The sequence below is a fragment of the Trachemys scripta genome, chromosome 1, assembly GCF_013100865.1.
Source record: "Trachemys scripta elegans isolate TJP31775 chromosome 1, CAS_Tse_1.0, whole genome shotgun sequence".
Lineage (NCBI taxonomy): Eukaryota > Metazoa > Chordata > Testudines > Emydidae > Trachemys > Trachemys scripta.
In genome coordinates, this window is record NC_048298.1 from 293,544,804 (window position 1) to 293,553,364 (window position 8,561).

Genomic DNA, 8,561 nt, shown 5'->3' on the forward strand with positions numbered 1-8,561 from the left:
TGAATAGAGACTGGGAATGGCTGAGCCATTACACACATTGAATCTATTTCTCCATGTTAAGTATCCTCACACCTTCTTGTCAAACTGTCTGAAAAGGTCATCGTGATTATCACTACAAAAGTTTTTTTTCTTATCTTAATTAATTAGCCTCTTAGAGTTGGTAGGGAAATTCCCACCTTTTCATGTTCTCTGTATGTGTATATATATCTCCTTACCATATGTTCCATTCTATGCATCCAATGAAGTGGGCTGAAGCCCATGAAAGCTTATGCTCAAATAAATTTGTTAGTCTCTAAGGTGCCACAAGTACGCCTGTTCTTGTTGTGTACACAGACCAACGCGGCTGCTACTCTGAAACCGAAACTATTCCGTTTCTCGCAATGCAGCTAACTGACATTAATGAATAAATGTAGCAGAATGAGGAGTCTTCCAACTGCTGCCAGACTTTCCAGCAGAATCCAAAAGCACAGGCCTGGAGCCCCAGGCTACCACACAAGTTTTAATTGTCTCTATACACAAGTAGATGGGGCACTTGCATACAGAACACTGTCAAAACTTTACTATTTATGGTTATATCATATATAGAAAGCCAGTGCCAGATTAAACACAGGCCAACAGTAGGGGAAGGCCCCTCCATATAGCAGGAATCTAGGTTCACCCTTCTGTTCTCTCCTAGCTGGGTAATCTATGGATGGTGTAGATGAGAGTGTGAAGAAATGGCATTTGCAGAGGGGCAGCACAGCTGGTGTATATTCTGCTTCTCATCAAGACCAGCTTCTCTCAGGAAAAGCCCACTTCAGAACCCAAACTCTGTTGAAATTTCCTTACAAAAACTCTTCATCCCTTAGACTGCCAAGCACGACTCAACTTCTCTTCAGCTCCCCAGCTCCCCTGTCTCCCCAGTCACACGCCTCTCGCTCCTCTTCCATTAAGTGAGGCCTCTCCAATCACCCGACCCACCCAGCCACATTTCCTGCTGCTCACCTCCTTCTGGTTCTTTAGCCAGTCTGAGCACTGGACAGGGCCTGCCCTCTGCCAGCCGGCTGGCTCCTGAGTCAAGGAATTAGGCCACCGTCAGAGCTCAGGATGGGGGTCCGGAGGAGTGTATCTGGCCCTAGGGAGATAGGCATTATTATGGCAAAATGTGAACTACCACAAAAATCCATTTTTCATTTCATATTTATAATTTAATTTTAAAAAATCAGTCATACATTTCCAGACACAATGAAACAGATTTTCCCTTAATTTGTAGAACAATCGAAGAGGCGAGCCAAATGTCCTAAAGTAAAGAATGAAAACATTAAAGGGCCTGATTCTTCAGTAGGACCAGCTAGCATGGACCTCTGTGTATCCGAATGATTTTAAAGGGGTTTGTATTACAAATGGCATTTTAAATCATCTGTGTTCCTCCTTTTTGCACTAGAAAAGTTTTTAATTGAGAAACTAACATACGAAGCATAAAACCCTTCCAAGATAAATAAATAAAAATGTATGAGATTGGCACAACAGAAATGGACAGATAAAATGTTATGCCATCAAGTGAAATAGAAGTCCCTATGGAATTTCTGTTGAAAAGGCTAAAGATAGTCACAATGATGGAACACTGTCCTCCTGTGATGGATTTACTTTAACTTTCAAGGCCTTTTTTACATTTCAGAAACATGCTTCGTTTGGGACTCGTAATATATTTACTTACTAATTATCAGTTAGATTGTGACCCAATCACTAGCTCGGGAAAGGGGGCGGGGGGGGCGGGCTGCATGTAGTTACATTATTGCAGGAAAAGCTGCAGGAAAGAATTGAGGCTGAAAGAATTGAGAGAGTTGAAGTTCCTTCCCCACTTCTCCCTGCTCTGAGGCGTAAAGGAAGTTACCTCAACCCTGTTCAGGGTACAGCTTCTCTCTGCTAGCCAGTGTGTCAGGGAACAGAGCCACAGTCCCACACACTTGCTTGTGTGGAGCGGTAGAGGCCCCCTACATACCCTTTTGGTCTTAGGAATGGCAAGACTGCTGAAACAGGATAGTTTGACTTGCTCATGCTTTTCTTCTATAAAACTCTCTCAAGAGTTCTTTGCACTGGATTAGTTCTTATCACATACATACAGTGTTACACATACCTGCAGATCAGTTTCTCTTAGCAATGTTTAAGACAGCTGCTAAGTATTAGACAGGATGCATTTTAGCAAATCAACTTTCTTTAAAAAAAAAAAAAAAAAAGGGACAGTACCTGGACTGAGATCTGCAAACATTTTTTTCTAAGCAGCATATTGGATTGGTCCATTGAATTTATGCCAATGAGGAATCACTTTATACTTGTTGAAACTGGGCATTGCTGGTAGATGACTGCAGAAGAAAAACAATCCTCAATATCAAAGATAAGTTTTTAGACTAGAAGGCTCATGAAATAGGTAATGGGACACAGGGGCAACACTTTTAAACCTGGCAGCCTAAAGTCAGGCTGCTAAATTTTCATTTAGGCATTTAAATAGAAGTGGCCTGGCCACCTGATGTCAGTAGATTTAAGAGCCCAGCTATAGGCACCCAGGTTTGAAAGTTTGGGGCCAGAGCCTTTCACCTGAAGGTCACCAAGTCAAATTCTGTCCACCTCAGTCATGACTGAAAGTTATTAATAGCTGATGGCTGCTTAGGACCCTACATGGTGAGGAAGCATGGACCGGCAAACTGGGAGTTAGGCAACCCAGGTTCAATTCCCTCCTCTACCACAGACTTCCTGTGTGATTTTAGTCTCTCTGTGGCTCAGTTCTCCATCTGTAAAATGAGGTAGCCCTTCCCTGCCTCACAGGTGGGATTGGTAGGGGAAAAATCCATTAAAGATAGTGATGCGCTCAGGTACTACAGTGATGGGAGCCCTATACAGAGCTAAGACAGATAGCCCTGGTCACCATTCATCTATTTCCACGTGACAAAGAACATAACTGGTTCTAGTTGGCACTTTCGTGGGCACTAGAGTTATCACCCACTCTGATTTGCGTAAGGGCAGGGCTGAAATTGCAGGGACCGTCCAGCAGCGGTGTAAATCAAGACTATTAAGCGTTCTGATTTTGACTGGCAGCGCTTTGAAGGGTTTCTGAACCCTGCTCTGTACATGTAGGGGTCAGGCAGGCATGGAGGTGGAGATGGTCACTGAGTGGTGATAGAAGAAGGGATTGGCCAGATGGTCCTGCCAACATCTGTGTTTATCTGAAGCTGCAGCAGCCCCTATTGCCCTGTAGGCAAGAGAAGGTCCAGAACTGGGTCTTCCTACCGCACTTCTGAAATGGCAGCGCCATTTCCACCACAGAAAGAAGTCCCAGGGACAGAGTGCAGGGAGGCAGATGTTAAGAGAATAGGCAAGGAAGGAGACAAGATGGAGGACTCTTCATTTACCAGAGCTCTCGAGCTAATGTCTTCACCAGCACAAATTCCACACGTTTGTTTAACAAAACTGAAGTTTGTGGTTGCACTGACTGAGGTGCTGCACTTTACAACTATTTTTGATTTTAAGGGATAAGGCGAACTAACGGAACCCACTGAAAGCCTGATATTCAACTCCAGTCCCCCGCCAGTCACTCAGCCCTTCTCTGAAGTCGCCAGTCACTGCAGCACACTGTGGAGCCTGGGGTTAACAGAAAGTTCACTAACATTGAGAGAGTGGAATATACATCCTGTGAACCAAAGGAAATTAAAAACAGTCATATATTGTTGTGGGCAGAGAAAAACATTTCACTCTGCTCTAGATTAAAGCAAGCGAGGAAATGGCTGTGCAGGTTTTGTAGCAGCTGCCAACTTTAGAATTCCCAGATTACGGTGGAGATAAATAGATATAGTTAGTTTTCTTCAGCTCAGAAATTTACTGTGACCGCTCCTGTCTTCACTACTCCCTTGGCGGGCTTCCACATTCCCCAGCCAGCAGTCAACAAGGAGGAAGAGAGGGCATGAAGAAATTATTCCACTGCCTTTTGGAAAACAGAGAGTTGACCCTAAGGGGACACAAAGGCTGTGCTGAAACCTGGCAAGAGATGTCTCAAGGAGACCCCCAAAGAACTGAGATAGATCTGGGTCCACACTTCCCCAGTCATTCCCACTTTGACTATGTAATGCTGAGACTAACTGGCCCCTGGTCACCATTACATCAGTTCCTTCAAGGCCTATGGAATCCTTAAATCAAAGCACACTGAGCAGTAAGTACTATCATTTCCATCTTGGAACCAATTTGTATTAAAGGAAAATAGCAACAATTCATGCCAACGAAAGTTCTCCAGAGACGCTGGGCTCATGTTCTCCTGGGACTGTGGTTTGGCAGCAGAACCTGGGCAAGCTAAAGTCTGGAGAACCGAAAAGCTCTCTCATACTGCATGAGCAAGGAAGAGGCTAATGTGGGATCTAATGAAAACACAGAAGTAGAACATGCGAAGCCTACTGAGATTTTTCGGAAGAGGTTGGTGTTCCTCTATGGGCACTTGTAAGTCAAGACTCAAGTGATCCCTGTACCACTGATATCAAAGATCAGCAATCATGCAATTATAGAGTGAGCTCCATCACTAACTGGAGCAAGACACCAATACTAATGGGTCACTTCGCACTCTGTCCAGAGCATAGGGAAGGAAGAAGAATAATGATCAGTACCCCCATACCCAATCCTCTGCCCCTTCAAGGATAACTTAATTAGTTCTGCCAATTTAAAATGAGATAAATTTGATAAATTATGCAGGTCAGCCAGTGTTTAAAGTAACAAGTTGCCAGCCCCTAAAAGAAGAAATGGTGCTGGCACAGCCCAAAATGTACTGTCGGATCATGTCAAAAGTTTGCTTTATTTCTAATCTTCATTATTTGGTGGGAGGTCATAGTATCGTTGTCTGGGCAGGCTTATTTGGATATAGAATAATGTTTGTTTGTATAGTTGTGACAAACAGCTGTTTAGTTTGGAGTCCGTCACTATGCCCCTGAAACACATGAGCTCACAACTCAGACCTTTTCATGGATCACTCTTTAAAGATGATCCTAAAAGTTTTTTTTTAAACTGGATCTGTGCCATTTTTAGCTTCCTTATGTATAAGACAGCTCAGATGTTTCTTCTATTAAGTTTCATCCCTGCTTGATTTTTGGCATTAAGAAATATCAGGTCTCCCTTGGAGAATCTACAGGACATGTACACCTCTACCCTGATATAACGCGACCCAATATAACACGAATTCAGATATAATGCGGTAAAGCAGCGCTCCAGGGGGGCAGGGCTGCACACTCTGGCGGATCAAAGCAAGTTGATTTCACCTATAACGTGGCAAGCGGTTTCACCTATAACGCGGTAAGATTTTTTGGCTCCTGAGGACAGCGTTATATCGAGGTAGAGGTGTATATTGTTAATATCTCGAATCTTAAATTAAGAGAGGCAGGTTGAACCCTTAACAAAGACATCCTTTCTCCAAAATAGAAACTGACTACTGAATTTAAATAGGGATTTGTGCACATGCATACCCCAGAAGAGGTTTATTCAATTAGAATAGAAATTCCTTCTCCTCTTGTTTGCTTAACTTTCCATCTCTGGATCGGTTTGATATTATCCTTTCATTAGCTCTCGAGTTACCATAGAATCTCCCAATCTAGATAGCACAGGAATTTCTAACATAACACAAAAAGTTGCTTTGGAAGTCCCCTTTAAAAACAAACAAACAAACAAACTGACATTCCATGGAACCTACCCCTGTCACTGCACCTCTCTGTAACAAGGCAGCAGAAGGACTTCAACTAAAATATTTAAACTGTTGTATATCTTCCAAAGTCAATGTTCTTTCATATTTACCTATCTGCTAAGGTTTTGCTGACCGTCATACTGATTCATTTGTTGAGCCAAAGTCCAATACACAGACTACAAAACAGTCTGGGATTCAGATACAAAGTAAAAATTAAATAGTGAACCTCCACTGAATGAGACAGGCACTTTTTCTTGAACGTCTGCTATCTCTTCTTCCAATAACTTCATTTTCACTTCATGGTCTTTCATTGTGTTTTGCATGATAGCTATGGCTTTCTGTTCTTCAGCTTGAAGATCTTCCAAAAGCACTTTGTTCTCATCCAGCAAGAACTGAATAAGTTCACTAAACTGGGCTTCAATTTTCTCCTTTTGTGATTACCTCAAGCTCTTCATACATTTCTTTTACAGGAAACACCTCATATGTTTCCCGCAGAAGAAACCCCTGTTGTTTGAAGAAGCACTGTCTCATTGCTGCTTAATCCTGTCAATTTCAAATTTATTTGCTTTTCAATAGACTATTCAAAAGAGACAATATGGCTCTGCTCCGAACACCTTTTCAAAATGAGAGTAAGAGACAGGCAAAATCCCCTGTGCATAAACAGAACAAGAACCCCCAAGCTTAGTAGCCATATATTGTACCTATCTAATAAAGGACACCTAACCCAGAGTTCTAGAAGGCATCTGACTTGGGGTGTGAGTGAAGAAAAACCTAAAAATTGTACTAAGTTATTTCCTTTCTGGTGGTCTCAGATGGAGAGTAAGACAATGGCCCATTGGGCAGTATTGGCACAGGATACTGTGAGGTGCAGAAGCTGAAGGATGTCAGGCAGAGCTCATGGACCACAAAAGAAGAGGTCAGGTAGACTCTTTTTCAGAAGAAAGACAATGTAGACCTGGCTTCAGACTATAAAGCTATGTCAGTATAACTATATCGCTCAGAAATGTGAAAAATCCACACCCAAGTATTGTAGTTAAACTGACCTTAACCCCCTGTGTAGCCAGCACTATGTCGACAGGAGAGCTTCTCCCATTAATATAGCTACTGCTCCTTTGGGAGGTGGATTAAGGTGTCTTCAGCTAAGCGCTGCAGTTGCGCTGATGCAGCATTTTAAGTGTAGAAATGCCCTGTGTGTGTAAACTGGAGGTCTTAAATACATATGGTCCTGAAAAGGACACACTAAAGAATTCGAGGAGTAGCTGAAGAAGTGAGGTTCTTACCCACGAAAGCTTATGCTCCCAATACTTCTGTTAGTCTTAAAGGTGCCACAGGACCCTCTGTTGCTTTTTACTAAAGAATTCTTGTCCCAGGTCACCATGAACCAACTGACTAGCTGAATCTTGTATTGCTTTGTGATAGCTGGAGATGCTGATAGAGATCATACAGGCAATGGCATCAATCACTGCCTTCACAAGCCTGGCTATCATTCTAATTTTGAAAAGGTACTGAGGGCAGGCCAAAGGCGTAGATCCATAGAGTCCATTTGAATAGAGTTCACTTAAAAGGAAAGAAATCTGAAATTGGCTAGATTCGTATTAATGACATAGAGACCAGGGTCTCATTGTGCAAGGCACTGTATATACATACACAGTAATAGACAGTCCCTACCCCCAAAAACTTATAGTCTGAACAGATGTGACAGCGAAAAGGTGGGGAGAAAGGAAATATTACTATTCTTATTTTACAGAGAAGAGATTCTCACTGGTTTTCCTCTGGAAGAACTGGCCTTTTCCTCCACATCATTTCTTTTGCACACTACCCTTCCTAAGCATCTTTGCTGAGGAGAATATACATACTTTTTAAAAGGGAAAAGCAAGTACAACCCATTTACCTGTGAGCCCTGGATTCCCAGCATACCACAGAGACAGACACCGGGTCAGTTTAAGAATACAACTTCAGTTCTTCATTATGCTTTCCACACTTTTGGTGACCCACATTATTTTGCTGAGGAAGGGAGGCCTTGAACTTTGTGATCGCTCCCACTAGGTTTGCCACCGAGAAATTCATAGGGAAACTGGGATCTGGGAAAACCTATCAAAACAATCAGTGATGTGAGGGTTAAAATGTGGGGATTCATTCTTTCAGGTGGGATATTTACAATACTGTGCACAGGAAGGTTGAGCTTTAATACTTATGTAACCCTTCTGCCCCTCTGAGTTGGCAGCAACAAGGACCGGGTTCAGTATCTAGGGGTTCCATTTCAATAATGCAATGAAAAACCGGCTCGAGCCCCCACCCAGTGACCTGGGACAATTACCCCGGGCGCCTCTAGGAGGCAATACTTCCCCTCTTGCAAGCACGGAGTCTGAGTGTAGCAAAAGTCTTTTAATAAAGGAGGGAAACAATGCGGCATTATGTTGGGGAAACACCACAAACAGGATTCATAACACAAACCACGAGCAAAAGACCCACCTCCAAGTAAGTTTGGCAATGTCCTTTTCCCCTCAGGGTCTTAAGTCCAATCACCCCAAAGTCCAACAACCCAAAAGTCACTGTCCCTGGTCAGTGCCGCTCTAGAGTTCAAAAGTTTATCTGCAAAGTTTTACCCCCACAGCTTGGGCGGAAATGGGGGGGGGCACACGGGATGTTAAGGGGGCTCCTTACATGGTCCGAGGCCGACTGCCCCACCTCTCCGTGGAGTTCTGCTGCAGCCTTTACCACAAATGGCTCCGCTCTACTAGCCGCGCAATGTCACTCCGCTCCGCTCCTCCAGCCGTCCCCGCAAACTGCTCCCTGTTCTGTGGGCCGCTCCAACCGTCCCACAAACTGCTCAGCTCTGCCAGCCTCTCCACTCCACCAGCTGTCCCATAAA

The 8,561-nt window shown here is 43.5% G+C and overlaps 1 long non-coding RNA gene across 1 annotated transcript; it reads right to left on the bottom strand.

Moving 5' to 3' along the window:
• Positions 1-990: 990 nt before the first annotated feature.
• LOC117871689 lies at positions 991-7,769 on the bottom strand. Its single transcript, XR_004644337.1, has 3 exons — positions 7,581-7,769; positions 2,227-2,342; positions 991-1,114 (listed from the first exon to the last, which is right to left on the bottom strand). It is a non-coding gene; the product is annotated as an uncharacterized LOC117871689 (long non-coding RNA).
• Positions 7,770-8,561: the final 792 nt, after the last annotated feature.